Source organism: Chionomys nivalis, chromosome 4 (genome assembly GCF_950005125.1).
Source record: "Chionomys nivalis chromosome 4, mChiNiv1.1, whole genome shotgun sequence".
NCBI classification, from domain to species: Eukaryota; Metazoa; Chordata; class Mammalia; order Rodentia; family Cricetidae; genus Chionomys; species Chionomys nivalis.
The window spans coordinates 50,322,006-50,346,134 of NC_080089.1; the positions used below are offsets into that span (position 1 = coordinate 50,322,006).

Consider the following 24,129-nt stretch of genomic DNA (forward strand, 5'->3'; position numbering starts at 1 on the left):
AGGTCTCTCACCAGGATCTGGGCTTGTGGATTAGGCCAAATTGAATGGCCAGTGAGTTCCAGCTCACTGGAACTCCCACCTCCACCTCCTCAGCATGGAAGTGTGAGCATATACTATGCCCAGCTTTTTGTATGAGTCCTGGGGTTTTAACTGAGGTCGCCATGCTTGTATGACAATCGTTTATGAACAGAGTTACCTCTTCACTCTCTAAACTCTTATATTTTGATGCTTAGAAATGTTACTTGAAGATTTGGAAGAAGACAATTTAGAGTAGAATGTAAGTTTATTATATAGAATAGAATAAAGTTTTGCAAGAGAGAAACCAAATTTTTAGGTTCTGGTAGATACGCCAAGAAGCATTGCTAGATGAAACAGAATGATTTATCCTGTGTTTTACTCTTTGTGTCAATACTCATTCATAAAATATCTTAGACAGTGTTTTATATGCACATATGTATCAGTGTGTTTGCATTCCTATATGCGACTGGCAGTTGCCTTCAACCCTGAACGGCTACATTTTATTGTGGGTCTTTATGCAAAGTAAATAAATTCACAGAGAGCAGGAATCCTGAGTGTGATTTTTCTTTCTTGCTCAAAGTTGAGCATGGTTCATAAAAGGCATAACAAACATTTGTGGAGAGAAGATGCAGTTCGAGGCAGGATCTCTCTGTGTAACAGCTCTGCCTGTCCTGGAACTCACAGAGATCCCCCTGCCTCTGCCTCCCTAGTGCTGGGATTAAAGGCATGCACCACCATTCCTGGCTGAAATGCAGTTCTTAGAGAGCACACAGAGCAGTGATGGTGGGAGGGTGGGGAAGTGGTAGGCAGAATACTGTTCTGTTGAAAGATTGTATGTCTTTACATTTTATTAAATGTCTGTGTTTGTGTGTATATGTCTTTATGCATGTGTATGTGTGTGCATGTGTATATTCGTGTATATATGTGTGCATGTATGTTTGTATGTATATGTGTATGTGTGTGCACGTTATGTGTGTATGTGTGTAAATGTGTGTTTGTGTGTTTATGTGTGTATATATGTGTGCATATGTATATGTGTGTATATATGTGTATGTACGTGTATATGTGCATGTGTATGTGTGTTTATGTGTGCATGTGTATGTGTGTGTATATGTGTATGGTGTGTTTGTGTATATGTGTGTTTGTGTGTTTATGTGTATGGATGTGTGTGTGTTTATGTGTGTGTATATATGTATGTATGTGTATGTATATTTGTATGTATGTGTATGTATATGTGTGTTTATGTGTGTGCATGTACATGTGTGTATGTATATGTGTGTGCCCTGTGGGAACGTGCACCTCGTGGTGGTCAGAGAACACCTTGAGGAGTCAGTTGTGTCCTTACACTTCTGGGTATGGAACTTACTTCATCAGGCTTGTAGGTGATCCTGTGACCCTGCCGAGCATCAACATTAAAGTCCCTCCTTAATTCCTAGTAACTGTAACTGAACCTTATTTAGAAATAAAATCTTTGAAGGTATAATTACTTAAATTAAGATGTGGTCATGTTGAATTAGGACGGGTCCCCAAGCCCATATGACCGATGTCCTTATCAGAAGAGAAGGGGAGCTAGATAGATGACTTGGTAGGTAAGAGCCTTGGCTGTCCTTCCAGAGTACTCAGGGTCAGTTCCCAGCACCCACATGGTGGCTCACAACCATCTGTAACTCTAGTCCCAAAACATCTGGTGTCCTCCTTTGGGCCTCTGTGGATACTGCTTACATAAAAACAACAATAACAACAAAAAATAACAACAACAACAACAACAACAAAAAACCAGAACACTCAGAGTGATACAGATGAGGTGAGGGTCATATGGAGATAAGAAAAATGTGAATAATTTAACCTCAAGATTAGGGATCAAGGTTTGTTGGTAGAAGCTAGGAGGAAGTGAAGGGATTTTTTCCCGCAGTTGCCAGGGACCAGGACTGGCTGACATCCCCAGAACTGGGAGACAATGTATTTCAATTGTTTCAGTTCTCTCCCTTGTGGTAACCTGGGGCTGGTGATACATGACTGGGAAGATGAGTGATGTGGATATGACGATGAGTGGGAACAGATTCTAGAGGAGGGCTGTTGTACTTGCATCAGCATGAAGGATAAATAAGTTTGCAGTGTCTTACAATATTAGAAATGGGCCTGGGAAGTCAGTTCAGTATCTGCTGTGTAAGCACCAGGATCAGAGTTTGGATTTTCAGGAGTCGTGTAAAAAGCTGGGCAGGCAGTATGTGCTTGCAACCCTGCCTTAGGGGTAGGCGTTGCAAACCATTGCATCCCTGAGGCTTGCTGGCCAGCCAGTCTTTAGTGGAAGAGCAATGGAGAAAAGCCATCCAACAGTGACCTGAGGTCTCTAGATGTACACATGTGTGCATACCATCCATGCATACAACAGCATAACACAAACACAGATAAAATACAAAAGTGAATACTGTAGCACAATTAATAAAAACCGCGAGACAGAAATTGGGGTTTAACCTGAAGGTCAGAAAAGCAAAATAGCCAGCCACGGGCTCTTACCTCTATCTCAGTCCGAAATGGCGAATCTGTCTCCAGGAATCTCAGACTGAGAGCTGTCTCCTCCCATCCTATATTCCTCTCTAGTGCAGGAATTAAAGGCATGCACCACTACCACCCGGTTTCTATGGCAAACAAGTGTGGCTACTGAGATTAAAGGTGTGTGTCACCTTGCCTGGTCTCTAAGAGTGACCAGGGTGGCTGTTTTACTCTCTGATCTTCAGGCCAGCTTTATTTATTAAAATGCAAATGAAATACCACTGCAGAATATTACAAAAGCAAATGCTAGCTCCAAATAAAGAAGGAGGTGAAAATACCTTCCAAGGAGGTTAAGCATCCTTAGCACTCAGACCTCAGGCCTGAGCTCCCAGCCTATGCCTTCAAGGTCCCAAGACTCCTAAAAGCTGGAGAGGTTTCACAGAATCTCACTCAACCAGCCTGCATGTTTCTAATGCCATGTATCCAATCTTCGATGATGGAGAACTCGGTGCCTTGTTTGCTTCTCCACTCTCACTTTTTTTTTTTCTCCTGGAGATCTCTGATTCCATAAACTTGACTGTAAAAGTCTCTTTTTTCTAATCATCTCTTTTGTTCATATAGAATGTCTAGCTCTTATTCCATGTAGAGCTTTTCAAATATTTGAAGATAATCCATCATTTTTGAGCTGTCTTGTTTTCATGTATGCTCGTGTGTACATGTTTATGTGTGTATGCATGTATATGTGTGGGGCACATGTGTGTCTGTTTAAAGACCAAAGGAGGTCAATCTCATCCACCTTGCTTTCTGAGGCAAGGTCTCATGGAAATCCTTGGGGATCAGCGACTGAGTCTGGCTGGTCAGCAAGCCCTAGGGATCTTCCTGTTTTTGTTTTCATGGCTCTGGGGTTACATGTTTGTGCCCTCATGCCCAGCTTTATGTGTAGGTGCCCGGTATGAAACTCAGGTCCTCATGTTTGCATGGTAAGCACTTTACCAACTGAGCAGTTTTCTCAAAAGTGACCCTACCAGCCGTCTTCTTAGTCACTCTGTCTGCTACAAGGCAGACTGCAGACTGCTGGATCAACACGTTATCCCACAGTCCCAGGGCCTGGGAATCTGAGGCCAGGGCTTGGTTTTTGATGAGGGTCCCTTTCTGGTTTGCAGTCTTCTGAAGGTGACTTCAAGTGACACCCAGAAATCATGTATCCAATATGATGATTACCTCCAAGTCCTCCACATACCACCATGCTGGAGGTTAGAGTTCCATCTTAGGAATCGTGATGGCTCAATCATTCAGTGTATCGCACTGACTTTGAATTCTGTCTTCCAGGTAAAATATCATCGTGCAAGCACTCAAGGGCAGCACTGTATTTAAGAGTGAAGGCTCTAGAACCAATATGTCTATGTTGGAATCCCAGGCCTGCCTCATTTTTGTGAATTTTGGGTACATGAAAATTGAATTAGAACATAGGTGTGGAGTGCTTAAAATAGCACTGGGCGTACAGTAGCCTGGCTGTGCTGAATGGATATTGTTACAGTAGTCCCCTCTTCGTATTGAGGCATAGATATACTATTTTTCATGCTTATTACATGCTAATCAAGTTTAGCTTATAAATCAGGCTCAGTAAGAGATTGCTAATAAGAATATAGAACAGAATTAATACAATACGCTTTAACAAAATTGCCAGCATCTCTTCTCTCCAGCTTTGGAGTAATTTTTAAGTGGAACAAAGGTGACTCAGATGGAGGCTCTGAGATGTTGTGATGTTGGCCTGGTACCCAAGAAGCATCTCTCCTTTAGCTGTGTTGGGTGGAGGTGGAACCCGGACCTGTGAATGCCAGACACCAGCACTCTATCACAGAGCCACCTCCCCATCCCAAGGAGAAGGCTTCCGACTGACTGGAGTGCAGATAGCATTTACGGTGCAGACATACTGGACAGAGGTCAAATTCGTCTCCTGGGCAGGACTTGGTGAGACAGCAGAGGTTTTATCTGTTCCTTAGCATGGCAAACGATTATGAGTTAATTCATTTATGGAATTTCCGTGGCTTATTTTAAAACTGCTGTTCTCAGGGGCTGTCTCTGACGGTTTTTGCTGGCTTTTGGGACCCTACCCCTCATTCTGGGCTGCCTTGCCCAGCCTTAATACATGGGGAGGTGCTTACTGTTACTGCAACTTGATATGCCATGCTTTATTGATACTCATAAGAGACCCGCCTCTTCTTGGATGGAGGAAGGGATTGGGGGGAGGGATGGGGAATGGGAGAGAGGGTCTGGGAGGGAAGTGGGGATGTTGCAGCTGGGTCGTAAAACAGATGGATAAACAATAACAACAAAAAACTCTGCTGTTATCAGTGAATTACTCCAGAGAGTAATTGGGCAGACAGGGTCTCACTGCATAGTTCAAGCAGACCTTGAACTCAGGCCTGGGCTTCTGTCTGCTGGGAGTACGGGTGTGTATTGACACCCTTGGCTACATTGTTAAGTGGCTGACAGAAACTCAGAGATGCAGTGGCCAGAGAGGTGCAGATCTGTTTGACTAAATCATAGATGAGCTAGGTTGGGGCACATGCCCACCCCCATGCTGCCAGGGCCCCCACTATTCAGCATTCCTCTTCTGATTCTGAGTGTCTGTCAGTGTCTCTCCTAGAAGGACTTGACACACCTCTGATACCTCCCGACTTTTGTCTGAGTCTCCTTTGTAGCAAGGTGAGGTTGTGGTGGGGTCGTTTGCTCTCCAGGGTGCTTCTCTGGTTGAATCTACTGTGGCCCCAACTTTCCCATGTCTGCTCCTTTCTCTGGCCAAGCTGGGGCAAGGATGATGTTATGAATGAAATCTTGGTTTGATGTCTGGGTCTTTCAGACACTCTTTAAGTCGTAGAGCACCATGGCTTTCCCCAGACATCATTCATCAGCCCGCGTGACTGCACCAGGCTGTGCTGCAGCCAGGCTGCTCCCTGCTGACAAAGATCCTTGTGGCTTCTCCAATTCTGCTCTCAGAGTTCCCCATCTTTCCCTGCCATCACCAACTCTCAACCTCTCATTCTTTTTCTCCTTCTGCATAATCTTAATCATTACCTTGGAAATACCAGGACGACTCCCGCCCAACCCGATTTTAACACCGAGGGCTCTACCAGTTATGAGTCTAGTTCATTTTATCTATGACTTGACAAAAAGAAGTCTCTTGTGTTCGTTCCCTCTATATAATTTCACCTTGTGCCCACTGTGGGGATTATCACTATTTCCGTTCTTTATGGTCACTCATAAAACTTTACCATGCAGATTTAACAAGGCCTACAAACAGTATCTTAAAACTTCTCCGAAAGACAAGAGCCCAAGGACGTTAACGCTCACTGCCATTTTGCTATGGTATTGTTTTTTTAAACCTTGGCCTGTTTTATTCTTAAAATTAAGCAACCACAATTAGATATTGCTGTTACATTAAGCAATTCTCTACTGTATTTATTTCTGTGTTTACCTTTTCTCTGGCCAGAGCTCTTCCACACTTCCTGTATTTGTTTTATCTTCCAAAAGCAATTCTTTAGAAAATCCCAGTAATGTGCTTTTGTTCAGTAAACTATTTCAGATTTTATTGATCTAAAGGTACCATTGCTTTTGACCTTGTACTTAGAAGGTAATTCTAATTTTATAATTAGAACATTTAGTATTTAATTTCCTGGCACTTTGAAAGCATAAGACCACTGTCTTCGATTGCCATCATTTCAGTTTTAGGAAGTCTGCTACTATTCTTAAAGCGATTCTGTGCGACAAGTTTTCTTTTCTTGTTGTTTTTAAAATAGAAGCCCCTGCCTTTTAGGTTCTTCAAGCTCAGCTTCTGTTGTCTGGACGTAGACCCCACCCCTCTTTATTCTGCTTTACAGGATGCGCTTGGTGTCTTTGCACGTCTGGGATTTTGAGTCTTTCATCAGGTTTGGACTGTTTTGAACCATTATCTCATTAACTATTACTCGATCCCTATTACAACTCCTGAGACTATTTAGATTTATTTTGGCTCTTTAACTTTTGTACTCTATGTTCTACAACCTCCTCTTGTGTATCTTCTATCCATGATTTTGTGTTTCTTCACATTTGTTAGAGACTAGTATAAATTTCCTCAGATCTCTTTGGTTCACTAATTATTTAACTGTAGTTTGCTTCTCTAAGTTAAAAAATATCTATTTATGTGCCTGAGTGTGCTGGCGTGCGTGCACACATATGTGAGTGTGCACACATGTGTGAGTGGAGGCCCTAGGTTGAGGTCGGGGATCTTCTGCAGTTACCTTCCACCTTAGTTTTTGAAACAAGATCTCTCATTGAACCTGGAGCTCACTGATTTGGCTACACCGTCTGTGCAGCAAGCTCCTGGGATCCTCCCGTCTCTGCCCTTACAGACTGAGCCATCTTCCCAGATCCATATCGAGTTGTTTTTAGTTACTATTTTACATTTTAATTGTGATAAATTCTATTTTAAAGCTCGTTTAGTGATTTTTGTCTTTCAAGGTAAGTATCAGAATTCTCATTTTATTGAGTATGAGGCTGAATCATTGAAGGAACACACAAGTTTCTTTCTAGGGCAGGTTGTTGTGGTGGCAGAGGATGGATTCAACCAGGAACTCTGATTTCGGAGCCCACTTCTTCACCACCATACCAGGCTACCTTCCAAGAATTTTAATAATTTGAAAATATAAGTAGAAATGCACCACTATTTTAGAAAAATTTATCTTAAAGGAGAGTTAATGCCATTCAGAGAAACTATACAATTTCCAGCTTACAGAACTATCAGATGGAATTGGACACTTCTGAGATGCATATACATGTGTGCGGATGTAGGTATGTATATATGTGTAAATATACACCTCTACACACAGGATATATATATTTTTTCTTAATTTTTCCCATGACATTTCACTTTTATGGGGGCCAGATTCATTCAGGTATCACTTACATATACTAATATTCATTGATCTTAAATATACAATTTGATATGTTTTGACAAATTCTGATGAGCCCTTTCCACCCAGCACCAGAATCTTGTTACCGAGTACTTTTAATAAATTAGTTATTCTGTAGTTACAATTGGTGTGTGTCCCCCTCTGTGGCCAGGAACTAGCCAAATGAACCACATTAAAAACCACTGTTAACACACATCTCTCCAGTTCATCTCACAGAACAAGGAAGAAAGAGCCTTGTGTGACTGGGGAGGACTTTGCTGGACAGATTCAGGGATTAGGGCTTACTTCTCCATTGCATTCTGGGGTTTCATAGGTTAGGAGAGAGCAGCCTCGGCTAGACGAGCTTCCTTCCCCAGGTGATGGGGCAGCTCACTCCCTTTATTCTCTTCTCAATACATGGTATTCACTCAGTTCCTCCCCATCCCACCAATAACACTGGATCCCATATTTCGGAGTTCCTAGCTTGTGACCATGCAAGATGGTATATAATTTTTATTTTGCATACTGCAAACAACAGGATCCTGCAATACCAGGTAGCCAAATTTAGAGGTTCATATTTGAATGAAATTTGCCGATCTGCAACTTCCTGTAGCTAGCAGGGCAGTCTCACAGCTGCCCCAAAAGCCCTCCATGGAAATGAGTTAATTTGAACTAATAGGTCACCAAGGTGGTAAAGTGATAAGATTAGGAGTTTCCTTTGAGTACATTTATTGCCATTTTTATGACCCTATAATATTTTAGGTGCCATTTAAAACACTGGCATAGTGTTTCTCTTGCACTGTTTAATCCATTAAAAAAATAATTACAGAGTTTGTAAAGCGTCTTCTTAAACTTAAAAGATATTGATATTGATTCTTCAAAAGCGATGGTGATAGCTGTTGGTGAGTAGGTAGTATCTCCAAGGTATTTGCAACACTTTACACATTGAGCTTCTCGCTATCATCATACCACGCTTGGGAGGCAGGTCCATCTAGCGCCACATTTTTATATCTGCATTTAGATCCATTTCAGGTCACATGATTTCACTCTTTGTAATGAACATAAAGTTACGCTGATGCCCACACACATTACCTTCAAACGGTTACCCCTGTTAGGCTGGCACACTTTCTCCTGCTGGGAAATAAAGATGGGCATAGAGAATCGGGTGCGCTAGTGTGACAGATATGTTGCCAAACCCAGGGAAATCCGATCCATCTCATATCTCATACACTACCTCAAACATCTTCTAAGGAATCTGACTTCATTTTTTTGCAAAATTTGAAAAACACTTTTCCCTTATGGACCATGTGTCCGAGTTGTACAATTAATCACAAACAGGACAAGCGCTGCGTGATGACTAGAAATTCCAGGCATGAGCATCTACGGTGTACCAATGACTTCACACACTGCTACCTTAGCAAGTTCTGGGTGCTAGTTCCTCAGCAGAACCATGAAGTTCATCGGCCACCCCTGACGTGGAAAACCACCACAGGGCTTTGCAGGTGCCGGAAGAGAAGAATCAGCTGCTCAGATTAGGAGCTGCTTAAGGAGACGAGCCCCCTGTGAAAATAAACCATGACTGCCTTTTCTTGGATGCTCCTCCCGTTGGGAAGTAGAGTCACTGATCTCCTGAATTTAGGGGAGCGGGTTGTGGTTTGAGTGGACTGATAAAACATGACCAAAGGGACAGGTGAGTTTCAGATCTTAGGCCTCAAGGGGATTTGAAGGTTGCATCAGTCACTACCCTCTGCCTTCCTCAGGAAGGGAGTCTAGCCTCCTGGAGGGCAGGAGACCCTGTGAAGCGAAAATGAGGTGGCCCTGCCAACAGCCAGCAGCACCAACCACCAGCCAGGCAAAGGAGAATGCTTTTGGCCATACACTTCCCCGACACTCCAGCTAAATGCAACTGCATGAGGAGCCCTGGGAGACAAATGAGGATTCAGACGACACTCAAAACTTTAAGAAACAACAGTTGTTTTAAACTACCAAGGCCAGTTTCTTAGGCAGCAGTTGGTAGCAGATACATGTCTAGGAAACGTAGCTCATGAGAGTCAATGGCTGTTCTGGCTTTCTGCAAGTGGGAGATTAGGAATCAGGTTAGTGAATGTGCGGAGGATTTGAATTTGAAGCCTGAGGGGAGGGGGGGCTAGGAAGCCCCAGGTGCAAGGAATCCCATGAGCTGAGCATTGGTAGAGAGAAGCTTGGCTTCTCTGTAAGGAGCAGAGAGTAGCCTGTTCAGGGCCGGTAGATGTTTCATTCTGATGCTCACAGAAAAATATATCATGTGCCCACTGTGCTCCAGGACTGGAGTGATTTCCAGAAGCCCAAAGGAGACATGGATTTTGTAGTTAACGTACAGATTCCTAGCGACAATAATTATACAAACGCAAGGGTAATTAGAGAAGTATTTAGAGTAACAGTTGAAGCTGAGGGAACCAGCACTTCCTGTAGCTGCTTCTTGTCAGGCTCGACAACAGGTATTATGTAGGTGTCACTCATTTTTAGTGACAAATGTATGTGTCACTTACGAAGATGTTTTTGTGTTCTCTTCAGTGTGCTAAGTGTTCTCACCGACTGTTCACCATGAATCTTCAGATGACGTTATAGGTATCCTCTAGTCTACAGCTTGATCTGTTCATGGTCACGTGACACAGCCTGGGTTCTATTCTAGATCTGTTTAACCACAGTGTGGTGTAGGTAGAGAAACAAGGGCAAAGGGGTGAGTTGGAGTGATTGGTGTCTTGAGAGGATGGATTTAATATCATAGAATAGATGCCCCCCCCCAATCTAGTCTGAAAAAAATGAAATCACTCAGCAGATTGGAGAAAGATGTGTCACTGTGGGGAGAGCCACAGCTTGGGATGTTTACAGCAGCATGTCCGAGGTGTGGGAATGCGAGCAGGAAGTGTGAAGGCAGGAATGATGACGAAAAGCCAGGGGAAGACACAGGAGCATGGTTACAAAGGGCCTTTGAGCTGCGCTAAGGGCTTGGACTTTGTCCACCAGTGGGCAATGACTGCTCAGAGTCTCAGCGGTACACATGCAATGGAAGAGCTATTCTGGAACATGGATGCTGATGCAGAAGCCAAGGGTCTGGGGTTGTTGGTGGAGTGAGTGTCCAGCTGTTAGAGTCCAGCAGGGTCCTGATGATGAGGGGAGTCAGGAGGCTGGTACGTGACACTTCTGTCTTTGTCTTTCTGTTTGGCATCCTTTTAGAAGATTTACTAGGAAAGATGGTTCATGGCTGTATTGCTGAGAGCCATCCCGGCCATCTCTCCTGGACACTGTGCAATTCCCAGGGCTCCCTTCCTCTTTGCTTGACCACCATAACCTTCCCACGATGTACAGAGGGGCTAGGCGTCCCTATTTACAAGATCAAAGCCCTGTAGATTCTTCCATGATTTAATTTAATGACGAATTGTGTAGGTTCAGTCTTAAGGCCAGTGTCAATGTCTAATTGAGGAAGGGGTAGTGAAGCATCCTTATAAACACTTGCCTTATGTTTACAAAGCCTCTCTTTGTGTGGTATGTCTTTACTCTTCTCAGCCTGGGCCATAAGGCCCACATCATTTATGTAAAAGGGATAAGTGATTGATTTAAAGCTTAAAAAAACACAGAGGCAAAGTGTCGCGTGAAAGCCATGTTATAATTCTAAGGGAAAGGAACTTATTATGAAAACACGAATTTACTTTTGTAACCGTATGAGGATTTATATAACATACGTGCGCAAGTCCATCACCCTGATGCATCAACTTAGGTCCTGACGAGTTGTTACAGCAAACATGTGTAAGAACACCCGTGAAGCTGAATGCAGTGGATAAGGGGGGGGGGGGACTTCCACAAGCTTCTACTGTACACTTCCTGCTTGAGCATTCTCTTTGGCAATTGCACAATTTTTTTTTGTTTTTTGTTTTTTTTTGTACTTAAAGCAATTAGTTAATCAATATTAAAATGGCTGTCAAGTCTTAGATCCTTACGGTTAATCTCAAATGTTTGAAAAAAAAATGATTCCGAGTGTCTAAATTTCTGAGCCACGAGCTATTTTATGTCCCTTGGAAAGCCCACATGGTTACAGAATTCCAACTTTTTTGACAGTTTCTTAAGATTTCATTTTCACAGCTCTCCTGCTTGGCACCCAATCTGTGCAGGCTGTCTCTGTAAGGAAGGGTCTGCTGCTGCCTAAGTTACAAAATAAAACATATTTTTACACCCGGGCTCTCGGTATGCCTTTGAAATGCTGTTTGTATTTGTGGAGCGAAGTTAGAGCAACAAGAGCAACTGGGAAAGCACTTTGGCCGGCATGGATCCCACAGAACTTCAGACCTGCCAGATGGACCTGCCACAGTTGTTTTGCTGTAAAACCTGATTATTTTTGCAAGCTGCATGAAAGAATCCACCACCAGGAATGATTTTAAGTTTCATGACATTTAAAAAGAAAGTTCCACAGAACCAATAGGACAGCTGAGAAAATAAGTTCCCCGTGAAAGGCTCGCTTTTATTATTATTTAGCATTTTCTTTTTCTTTTTTATTGTGAAGGAGCAGGTGGCTGGGTGGGGACCACGGAAAGCTCTGGAAATGTGGTTCAGTTCTCCAAACAGGGCAGGACAGCGGTCTAATTAAAGTCAGACAAAAGGCGGTTTGGAAAGCCTTAGAAAATAAAGCGTTCATTCAAATGAAGAACAACCATATCGTGTGTGTCCCTAGATTCAAACAACAGCATTTTGCGTTTACAAGGCACTGAGTGCTCAGAAAATGTTGTTGTTGTTGTTGTTTTAATTCCTGGGCTCACGAAGGGGGTTATTTAGCAATGCTAACAAACAACATGCTAAACCCTGTGCCTTGAGAATAAGCAAAAGCTGTGGGGGAGATTCTCTCTGGTTAGACGTGGGTTCTTTTTACCAGAGAACTTTGACAATTTAAAAGGGAGTAAGATGTGGATTTTTCTGTGGAAAATTTAGAAAATAAAAGTAAGGTAAAATGAAATATATTAAAGCTTTTTCAACAACTTTAGTAACCAAACAAGCACGAGGCATTTCTCAAAATATAAGAAAATATCATCAAGGAAAAATAAAAACACAAGAAAATGCATAGGCAAACAAGGTAATCTTACTGAAACCAAAACCATTGTAGGATTTGTTCATTTATGAGAGCTGCGGAATGGTTAATTTTAGGAAGTCCGCGCCAATCGTGGGTGTATTCTTTAATAGCCATGCCACTGACTCTTTGCACTCATATGCCTTCAGAGCTTGGGGCGCCTTGTCCAAAAATTTACTACCCCTGATCCTAGACGGCATTTGTACCCCAACAGTAGCTGTGAGTTTATATGATCAACTCCACACTTCTAAAACATGGGTAATCAGCGTCAGAATCTGCTTTACACTGTTCCTTCCAGTCAGCGGAATCATTAAAGGGCAACGGGTGTACAAACTGCCAGGGTTTAGTAGGTGTGTGTGTGTGTGTGCATGCGTGTGTTGATTGAAATTAAGAGTTCTGTATTAGGAAAGGGTTTCATTTGTCTTTTGCATTGGGTCTCAGGAAATAAGAGCACTGGTAATCATCATCCTCCAATCTCTTCCCTTATTTCCATATGAAGGGAAGGTATAAGGATGTTGCCTTCCTCTTTCTCCAGTTACTGTTATCTTTGCTAATGCCAACTTTCAGGCATAGTACGGCTGCTTTACTCTTGAACTCATAGCAGATGTGATTACCTGCACAAGATCTATACAGTCTGCCAACATTCTAGTCTGGAAAGGGAAGGAGCTTATGAGGTCCTACCGCTTCAGAATATACACCATAGCTGGTAGATGAAGAAAAGACTCATTTTCTTTATAGTCAAGCCATGGTAAAGGTGTACTAGCTCCTGCAAATGACTCCTCGCCCATGTGTCTATAAGAAACACTATTGAGAATCATTGGGTCATTCCAAAAGAAAGAGACATGGAAATAGAAGGGGATTAAATTGGGAAGAGGAAGATCAGTGGGAGGGGAAGGGCACGAGGGAGGACAATAGGGGGCATATGATCAAAATACATGCATGTTTAAAAATGTCACAATGAAACTCATGTATAATTAACTAATATATCCGAATACAACATCAAAACATGAGCAATGCACTTTTGTGTGTGTAATGATGAGAGAATTCTGCATACCATGGGAGTAGGGATCACATCGAGGGATGGGGCTCCAGGGACTACATGTTCAGGAATCCTCCTTTGAGTGGGAGTTGATCTGGGAATGAAGTTCATGTGTTACTCTGCCTACCTGAGAACGCAGGAGCCACATCAGCTCCTCGAATCAGAGTTGTCACCACAAGATGCAGCAGGGGGTAAGCACATAAGACAAGAAAGGCAGAGAGAAACGCGTTGTGTGAGCCCAAGGGACTTTTAAGAGGATGGAAAGGAAGCTTCTTCAAGGTCCCCCTGTGACATGATTGGATTCTGGCTCAGGAGGTCTTATACGCTGGGTGGGACCGTGGAGAGACCCATGAGATCTAGTGGTCTAGGGGAGAAGGAAACGGTGGACATGGGCACGTGTTAGGAGCAGATTCTGGAATCGAACTGGAGAAAACTGATGAAGGGAAAGAGAACTTTTAGGGGGTTTAGTTTCTTTTCAAATATATTGGAATCACAGGAAAAGGGTGTCTGGTTTTTGTCTGGGCTGGGTGGGGCATTCCCTGAACAGTCTACACACCTGTTGCAATAATCATGGAGATTTACATGCGGATAATGGGAAGCACAAGACCAGAACCCATCATTACGTATGAAGTCTGGAGCTCGATATGAAGACCTGAAAAATAGTGGTGACGCCAAACCTTGTCTCACCTTGGTATGAATACATACACCTAAGGAGGCCGTATAATTGAGGACATAGCTCGGTTGGTTGAATTCTACTCTAGCGTGTACAAATGCTAGGACTACGAAAGCCAGGCATGGTGGTGCACACATGCAATCTAGAGCTCTGGAGGGGGAGGCAGGAATGGAAGTTCAAAGTCATCTTCAGTCACATAGTGGATTTGAGGCCAGCCTGGGCTACATGAGACTGGCAGGTGACACATCAGGTGAAGAAAACACTTCGGAGTCCCACAAATCTGGGTCCAAATCTGAGTCCCAGAGCTGTCTGCTTGCTTTTTCAGCCTCTGTCTAATTTCCCTCACAGGCTGCTGAGCTCTTGTTGATAATGGGATTATTTTAAAGTAGAGAAATGGGGATATTTATAAAGTCTCTATTTCAGAGCCCAGTTAATGGCAGTTTTGATGATTAGTGTTTGAGACAGGGTCTTGGATAGTGTTCAGTTCATGATGTAGTTGAAGAGGACCTTGAACTCCTGATCCTCCAGCCTCCATATCCCCAGTGCTGGGATAGACAGGCATGTGTTACCACATCCAACTATTTATTATTGTTATTATTATATGATTATAATTATTCTGGAGATAAGGGATGAAGTCAGATCAATTGCACCACCTGTGCCAGTCCTTGACCAGATATTAAAATTCCTGTCAGGCTATTTGTAGGCCATGCGATTGCTTTTGTGCTTTATGTGATTTTTCTCTTTTCCATCTTCCTTGAGAAATCCAACTTATAGCAAAAACCAATTTAATCTGAGGAAAGAGGATTTATCTTTCTCAGAATGCAGAGGGGCTTAAGCTTAACCTTGGAGGTTAGAAGTAAGAGTTTTGTGTGTGTGTGTGTGTGTGTGTGTGTTGGGGCATGGGTGGAATGTGTTTTGAGGTCTGAGGAAATTTTGAGTTAGGAAGAGTTCTGCCTAGTGGGGAGAAGGGGGCACTTTGAGCTGTGGTGAGCACTGATTCCCTCTCTTGTACACCTCTCACGAGACCCTCTCACCTCAGGAGCCGCAGCTTCAGGAAATTATATCAGGTTAGTAAACGGGTAGTAAATCCTGGCTTTGATCTTCTTCCTGTCGTCTGAAATGAGGCTTTTTGTGAAATGGGGTTTCTGATGACTAAGTCAAACCCTTATTAAGGAGGAGAACGTTTAGGACTGCAGAGCGAAGCAGTTGGAGTAGCTCAGCGCTAGCTGTTAGCGTAAACTTTTAACCGTAGCTGTCCAGGCCCACAAAAGGGAAGAGGGTGAGACTAGCTTCGTGTTCAAGTAAGACAAGGAGATACCTGAGCTACCCACAAGCGGGTGAAGATGGGGTGCAGGTGTGTAACAGGGTATTATTTGGTTTCGAAAGAAGGAAACCCTGTAATTTGTGGCAGCCCAGATGGAACTGGATGCCATGATGTTACTACATATTCTTGGTCATATCTGAAACCTATTCAGGTTCATCTCCTAGAGCGGTTACCAGAGAGACTGGGAAGGGTCAGGGGGATGTGTGTGGAGAGAAGGGGAGGAGCATGGTTAAAAGGTAGGATGGTACCCGTGAATACAACAATGGTTCTCAACCTTCCTTTTAATATAGTTCCTCATGTGGTGGCGAGCCCCAATCATAGACTTATTTTTGATGCTACTTCGTAACTGTAATTTCGCTACTATTATGAATTGTAGTGTAAATGCCTGTGTTTTCTGAAGGTCTTAGGTAGCCCCTGTGAAAAGGTCATTTGGCCCCAAAGGGGTCTCGATCCACAGGTTGAGAACCACTGGAGTAGAAGAAAGAACTGAAGGTTTCCTTGCAAAGCAGCATCCAACTCTGACTGATAACTGACTGTGCATCCTACATAGCGAAACAAGGGAATGACCACTGTTGGAGGGGACGGATATGCCAGGCGCACTGCTTGATTATAGACTGTACAAATATATTGAGAGATCACATTGTACTATGAATATGTATAATTACACAATTAAAAACAAAACACCACTCAAACCACAAAATTTAAGACTGCTGGCCCTCGCGCCTGCCAATTTGCTGCCTCATCCACTCATTGGAAGTAATTTTTTCTGAGCTACGGAGTTCATGGTTTGATGAGTTTCCGTTGTATTAGAGACAGTACTAATGATGGCGGGAATGGAGGATTCCCAGGCCTGCTCTCAGAACACCCCATGCTCTCGTGGATGTCTGCCTGGGGTTGGTACTTACTGTCTCAGGAGCTTTTCAAGTGGTGCCGTGTGCCAACTGTTCTAACACCCAGAAAAGCTACCACACGCTGAGCCCTCAGGACACGTCAGGTACTGTACCAGGCGCTCTATAAACATAACCTAATGTCACTCTTGTCATTGCCCATGGTGGGTATTACTGTCCCCATCTCTGTGCGACTCAGAAATCAGAAACCAGGTTTATCTTCTACTGATGGAGTCTGAGCCTGATCCATAATTCTGAAAACAAGCCCCTGGCCATTCTATCATACTGTCATTCATCCAGAAGGGATGGGCAGAGATAACTAAACATCAGTGCGGGGTGGGGGTGGGGCATATTTTCCAAGAGCATGTTTGAGAAACTGTCCTAGGCAGGGTCAGACATGAGTTTCGAAGGGCTTGCTTCCCACTTTCTCGCCTGTCCAGTCTGCAGACAAAGTTGGCTCACCTACTTCATGTGGCAGACAGGCAGGTGGAGATCCCCCTTCCCTTGACCTTTGTCCCCTAGTGCGTTCTGTTGGACTTTACTGCTCCCTGACTCCCCGAGTCATCTTCCTCGAAACTCCATTTATCGAGCACCTATGCTGTGGTAAGTCCCTGGCAAAGATTAACTGTGACTTTTATGATAACCTTGGCAGGGTTTAAGGAAAGGTAGAGAAACCTTAGCCAAACACACAGTTTGTAGGTGGCGGAGTTGGGGCATGGATCGAGGTAACCTGGGCATACAGCCTAAGTTCTTCACCGCACTTCTTCTTGTCTCAGATGAACTACGACTGGTTCCTGGGTGACGGCGGTCTCCAACAGCAGCTCAAGGAAGCTGCAAAGTCAGGACAAGCTACTTCTCAGAGGCTCATTTTCAGATTATTCCTTCAGCCATCTACTGTGGTGTGTGTGTGCGTGCACATGTATATGTGGTGTTATCTGTGTGTGCATGTATGGAGGCCAGAGGTTGACTTCAGGCATCTTTTCCTGCATGTGAGATATGCATGTGTGTTTGCACACGTTTGCGTGGGTGTGGGCACACCTATGTTTGAGAGTGTGCACCTGCATGTGGCGGCCTGAGCTTGGAGTTTTGGAGCCGTCCTCCATACTTCTTACACCTTATCCACTGAGGCAGGAGCTCTTAAGCAAACCCAAAATCCAGAGCTCAAAATACAGTTAGCCCTCATAGTCAGTTTGCTCTAGGAATCTCTGAGTTTGGACCTCTGAAGATTGAATTAAGGGCCAATAGCCACCTTTCAGACATTTGTAAGAAGTTTAGGACATTGGAACTCTGGTCCATATGCTTGTGTGGTGAGCTCTTTACCACTGAACCATCTCCTCAGCAGGTCAACATCATCATCATCATCATCTTTATTATTATAATTATTATTATTATTATTATTATTATTTTGAGACAGAATCTCTTGCTGAACCTGGCTGGCTGGTAAGCCCCAGCAACCTGTATATCTCTGCCCTTCTCTCCCTGGCCCCAGAACTGAGGTTATTGATGGATACCACCACTCTTAGATTTTATTTGAGTGGGTGGAATGCAAACTGAAGTCCTCATGCATACCAGAAACCATGTTCCCTGCTGAGCCACCAAGCCATCTTCCTAGCATCCAGGAGACACCAAGTCATCTCCCTAGTCTTCAGGAGACAGCAGGCCATCTCCCTAGCCCCCAGGAGACACCAAGTCATCTCCCTGGTCTCCAGGAAACACCAAGCCATATCTCCAGTCTCCAGGAGATATCAAGTCATCTCCCTAGTCTCCAGAAGACACCAAACTATCTCCCTACCCCTCAGAGACTATTTTAAATGCTAAATAGCATGATAAGAATATTTGAAAATGAATAACCAAAATAAAGAGGGTGAAAGAAGAGGAAATTTTTTTTAAAGGTCTTACAAATGAAATACCAAGGTGTAGTCCAGAGGAGGAACTAGGCAGAACCAGTCAAAAGGTCTAATACCCAGTACTGGGGATTGTGGTTCACAAAATTTTACTGTTGGGGACTGTCATAGAAACACATTGCAATGATTCTTGTCATAGAAGAGTAACTATGTACAATGATGTGTGTGTGTATTCATCTGTGTATGTTAAGATTCATCACTATGGTAACCAGTTCACTATCTACATGTTACTTCATAGAATCACATTATAAATCTCAAATATATGAAATACAATTTATTTAGAAATGAATACTGAGCCTGGGGAGATTGCTTAATTGGTAAAGTGCTTGCCCTGAAACCAGTAGGCCTTGAATCTGATCCTACAGTCCTCAGGAAAACACTGGGCATAATGATGGGAGTTTGCAATCCCAGAGGAAAGGCAGTGAAGACAGATGCTTGTCTGGGGCGCCCTGGGCAGTCAGCCTTGCACAACTGGTGAGTTCCAGCCTAGTAGGAGACAGTCCCAAGGAGTTCCTAAACCACATTTGAGCTTGCTCTCTACACACACGTGGGCACACAGATATGCATACCCCGCCCTCGCCACAAACATGTATAATATACCTGCACGCACATAGAGATAAATAAAAATAAAAATGAATGCTGAGATGAGAGGTGACTTAGAGAAATGGTTCAATTCTAATTACTGACAGGGGCACCAAGGCTCAGGAAGGAGATGGGATAAACCCCAAACCACTTTAACTGACTGCAGTGAGGGCCTTAAAGAGACTACACTAAGCCAGCAACAGACTGTCTCTGGGGGCAGAAGAAATATCTTGACCATGTTTTCCACTTTCGGGGCAGTCAAGGAAACTTTTTTTTTCTTTTTTTTTTTTTGGTTTTTCGAGACAGGGTTTCTCTGTGGCTTTGGAGCCTGTCCTGGAACTAGCTCTGTAGACCAGGCTGGTCTCGAACTCACAGAGATCCACCTGCCTCTGCCTCCCGAGTGCTAGGATTAAAGGCGTGCGCCACCATCGCCCGGCCAAGGAAACTTTTGAGATGACATAATATATGGTTTCCAGTTGCGTATCCCCCCTCCCTGCTAAGATTTCGTAGGAAATCCAGATGCAAATTACAGATCTGGATGTCACAGGTTTATATTCAGTGGTAAATGGAGCGTGCATGTGATTGGCAGAGCCCAGCAGCCGCTGGGCAGGGAGTTGAACAGACCTCCCACCGTGGCCTCAGTGCAAAGACAGACCCCAGCACAGCCTTGCCAGGGGACAGCTGTCCTGCAGTTAATGTTTTCACACCTCTCGGAGAAGAGCAAACATTTGCAATGACTCCAGGCCATAAAGATGCTAGATCTGATGGTACCCATTTACCTTCTGTTCAGAGCTTCCTTCACTTTGACCCTCTGCCAGGCTCCGTTACACTACTCACGATGTTTCCACCAGAAAAATGATTAGGACAAATTATTAACCCAGAACCCCAGCTGACAATATGGCTGTTTCCCCAATGCCCTAGACCGAGACTTCAGCAGCAAATTGAAGTAGAAGGACTTAGGACTGGGTAGACAAAGAGCAAAGGTGTAATCACTGATAGTTGAGAAGCGAACACTTGGGGTTGAAAGGAAAAAGTCAAAGGAATATCTTTCTTTATGTTGGGAAAGTTTTCTTCCATAAAAATAAAAAAAAATAATAAAGGAAAGAGTCACACCATGTGAAAGTAAGTTTGGCTTTGCGTTGATTTTATACATCAGTCAAGACGGCATAGCTCAAATATTTCCTACGTGGAATACTCCTTGGCATTTCCTTCAGTTAAAGGCTTTCAAAAGCGGAGCCAGATATTTCTATTTATTTTTCCTCATGTTTATGTAAAATATTAACTCAAGCCTTCACATCTGCGTGGCTATTGTCACTAAGTGCAGCATTTCCGTGGGCGTGCTCAGAATGAGAGCCGTCACCATCTCCACCAATGTGTGGGTGACACTAACTACCAGACCGCGGTTCCAGGCCCTTCTTATTCTCCCACATACGACAAGGTACTCCCCTACCCTCCCACACAATTGAAATTCCAAACAGTTTTTCATTCTCCCCTCATGCCAGCTGCTGTATAGTTAGTGATTCTAGATGAATCTTTATGATTGCATAAGAAAAACTTGATTAGTGAGCTAAATAGTCTGTGAATCATTGGCTGAATTTCAAAACGGAAGAGAAAAATGGTGGCAATTAGGCCTATTGATTTTTCTTTTTTTCTATAGATAACAGAGCTTATTGAGTTTTATGATGCTATCTTTAAAAAGTTAAATGATTAAATGATTAGCTTTTAGGAATTCAATTGTTGCAGAAAATTTCATCAGTCAGAAATCTAATTATTATTATTATTATTATTATTGGCACCAGGTGTTAGCAAGTGGTATCTATTTATTCTGGCAGAAATCCAGTGATGTAGTGAAGAGTGATAAGAAAAAAATGAAGAAAATTCACAATTTAAAAGCACATAGGCACAGCAGTTGCACAGCCATAGTATAACAGGTAAAACAGACGGAGGAGATTCTGTGAAAATCTTGCTTGATACAAGATTTTTGTTTTATGATATTTTCCAAAACTTGACTGAAAAATTTTTGGTAAAGATAGAAAACCACAGCTGTGCCACCTTACTCAGAGGGTGGTCCAAGGACCCAGGTGGTGGCATGGGCGTCTAACAATCTGGAAGGAGATCGGATGAGGGGGACCTAACTTTTCATAATCCATGCATGGGTTTCCTAAGATAACTGTAACCTATCACAGTGAGCATCTGGATGCGCTTTTGTGGTTCTGAAGGCCAGGCATCCCAAACCCGGCTCTTGGCAAGGTTGTCCCGGCTATGGTGCTCACGGAGGGACCTATCTTCAATCCGCTTTTGCAGGTGCTGGGATTCCTTGATTTGCTGTCTCCAACCTCTCTACTGAAGGGGCCGCTTTACCTTTTCCTCCTGCATCTTCTCTGTGTCTCCATCCCAAACCTCCCATAGAAGGACACATCTGATTGTGTTAAGTGCCTGCCCAGGTAAACTCCTCTCAAGATCCTTAATCTTGCATCTGCCCACTGGTCCCAGAGGATTGACTTAGGATCTTTGGGAATTCAGTTTTGGGTTGGGGCCATTCATCATTGACTGTTAGCCATTCTGCCAGCTGAAGATTTTAAACATGCCTCATGAGTAGCGTCCTTGTTATAAACCCATCTGAGGCTGAAGACTCACTGTGTCCTTATGTATCAGTATGGAGAAAAGGAGGTGGTCTCAGCACTGCTCATGAAATCAGAGCCCTGCCAGTGAGGGTCTGCTGGCTGTAGGGTGCTCCCCAATTTTTGCTCTTTGAGTCACATTCACAGCAGGGATAGAAATAGGTCTTCAGAGTGGGCGGTGACTGATGGGAGCACCTTTCTAGACAGATTTCTCAGTATTCTTAAATAGTAAGCAGACAGGAAAGTCAATTCAGAGATGCTTAAAGTTCAAACAAGCTCACATATGAGTTACATGTTTAATCACAGAAGCTTACACATCACTAAAGTGGGAAAGACGAGGTTAGCACTGAGATGATACAGTGAGAACAGAGAGTTAAGGTCCATTGTAGTTAAGACCCACAATGGCCTGCCAAGACCATGGCTGCAGGTGACTCACTTTTCTGTTACCAGTTTTTTTTTTCTATCTGATATTTATTCTCTCTTATATTCTCTCTTATATTCTCTCTCTCTCTCTCTCTCTCTCTCTCTCTCTCTCTTTCTCTCTCTCTCCCCCTCTCTCTCTCCTTATTTTCATGTGTCAAAGGCTGTTCTACTTTAGTCCAGTCTGAGCTGTCATTTTAAATATGGAATTAAGACTCAACAAACTTTTGCAAACTGTGCACTTTTTAAAAAATAAAGTCTATGTGTCCGTGTCTACATGAGGGTGTCTGTGTCTGTGTGAGGGTGTCCTTGTCCATGTCTGTATGTGAGGGTGTCTGTGTCTGTGTCAGTGTGAGGGTGTCTGTGTGTGTGTGTGAGGATGTCCGTGTCTGTGTGAGGGTGTCCATGTTGTCCAAAGGAGGGTGAAAGGTCCCTTGGAGCTGGAGATACAGGCAGTTGTGAGCTCCTTGACTCAGATGCTGGGAACCTAACTCAGGTCCTCTGAGCCATCTCTCCAGTGTACCAGTTCTTTCCTTTATCTTGTTTTCAACATATTTATCTGTAAAATGGGAAACTGTAAATGCAAATCTCAGAGGATAATGTGCCCATGGAATGAGATAATACACAGAAAATATACTTTAATCTATCCTCACATAAATATAGCTATTTTCATATTGCTTGTGTGGTCATAAGCATTCAGTTTAGTGTTTGGCTATATGAAAGTACACTTTTTATGTGTAGCTATTTTTCTTCTTACAGGCTCATTTGGTATTTAGCAGGCTGTCTACATGCTCAATACAGCTGTTTTCCAGTTTCTCATTTTAGGCCAACAGCAATGGGCTAGCTAGATAAGAGATAAGGAGCCACTGTGCTATGTGATGCTAGGGCACTTGTTCTTTATTGTAAATAGCCATTTGCAAAAGAATTTCTCAAGGAGACTGTAGAAAGTGTCAAGATGATCATTCTCTGCCCCATACCCACAAATCGGACAAGCCCAAGCATCTGTGCATTATGAAATTAAATAATATGTTTTTGGTGCAGTGGACAGAGGTTGGCAGAGAAATTCACAACTGACCTGAGGGCAGAGAATAAGTGTGTATGGAGAGAATGCTCAGACACACACGGGGCATCTCCATCACCCCGCTCTTCCAAAAGCCCAGGGACCGTTGCAGAAGAGGGGGTTAGAAAGATTGTAAGAGCGATGGATAAATGAGGACCAGAGCAAAACAGCAGCCACTGGGCACGGCAGGATCTCTGTGCTCATGCTGCGAAGACTCATGTCTGCCTGCACAGACCGGGACAAGATGAAGCCAGTTGCTATTCCAGCAAGGGGTCATAAAGAGAGGAGCTAGGGTCAGCTGATGGCTTCCTGGGGAGGGAGAATCCGTTTTCTCAATGAGCATGGCCCTGAAAGGTTGGCCATGCTCTTACAGATGGCCCCACAGCTGTGAGTATATGGGAAGCACAGACTGACTCAGCGGGTATATGGGAAGCACAGACTGGACTCAGCGGGTTAAAGAAGAAAAGGAAGTGAATTTGGGAGGTGGGTGGTAGATCTGGGGAGAGTTAGGGGAAGGAATTGGAGATGAGTATGATCAAAATATATTGTATGGAAGTCTAAAAGATTTAATAAAATATTGATATTTAATTAATGTGACTTACTACTTGTGCTTATTTTATTTTTATTTTAAAAAAGGAAAACTTAAAAACTAGAGAAAAAGAAGACAAACATCTATGACTTGATATTTATAGGCCTTGGGCACAAAGTCCTTTGTTCTTAAAAATCTACATGAATTTACCATTTGGATATAGCCTGCCTTGTTGTCTTCTTATATGGCACAATTTTTTTTCTTTTTTTTTATTAATTAATTAATTTAATTATTAAAGATTTCTGCCTCTTCCCCGCCACCACCTCCCATTCCCTCCCCCTCCCCCAATCAAGTCTTCCTTCCTCCTCAGCCCAAAGAGCAAGCAGGTTTCTCTGCCCTGTGGGAGGTCCAAGGACCACCCACCTCCATCCAGGTCAAAAAAATTTTTTTTAAATAGAAGTCTGTAATTCTGCCTTCTTAGCTGTATGTAGATACTGATGATACCAAAAGGTGTGAAATCTGCCCTAATGCATGCTGTACAGATACACAGCTC

At 43.3% G+C, this 24,129-nt stretch overlaps 1 protein-coding gene across 1 annotated transcript in view; it reads right to left on the reverse strand.

Annotated features, from left to right (window-relative positions):
* Pou2af2 (POU class 2 homeobox associating factor 2) overlaps positions 1-24,129 on the reverse strand; it is a 56,749-nt gene that overhangs the window by 4,853 nt on the left and 27,767 nt on the right. The gene's annotated exons all lie outside the window — the stretch shown is intronic.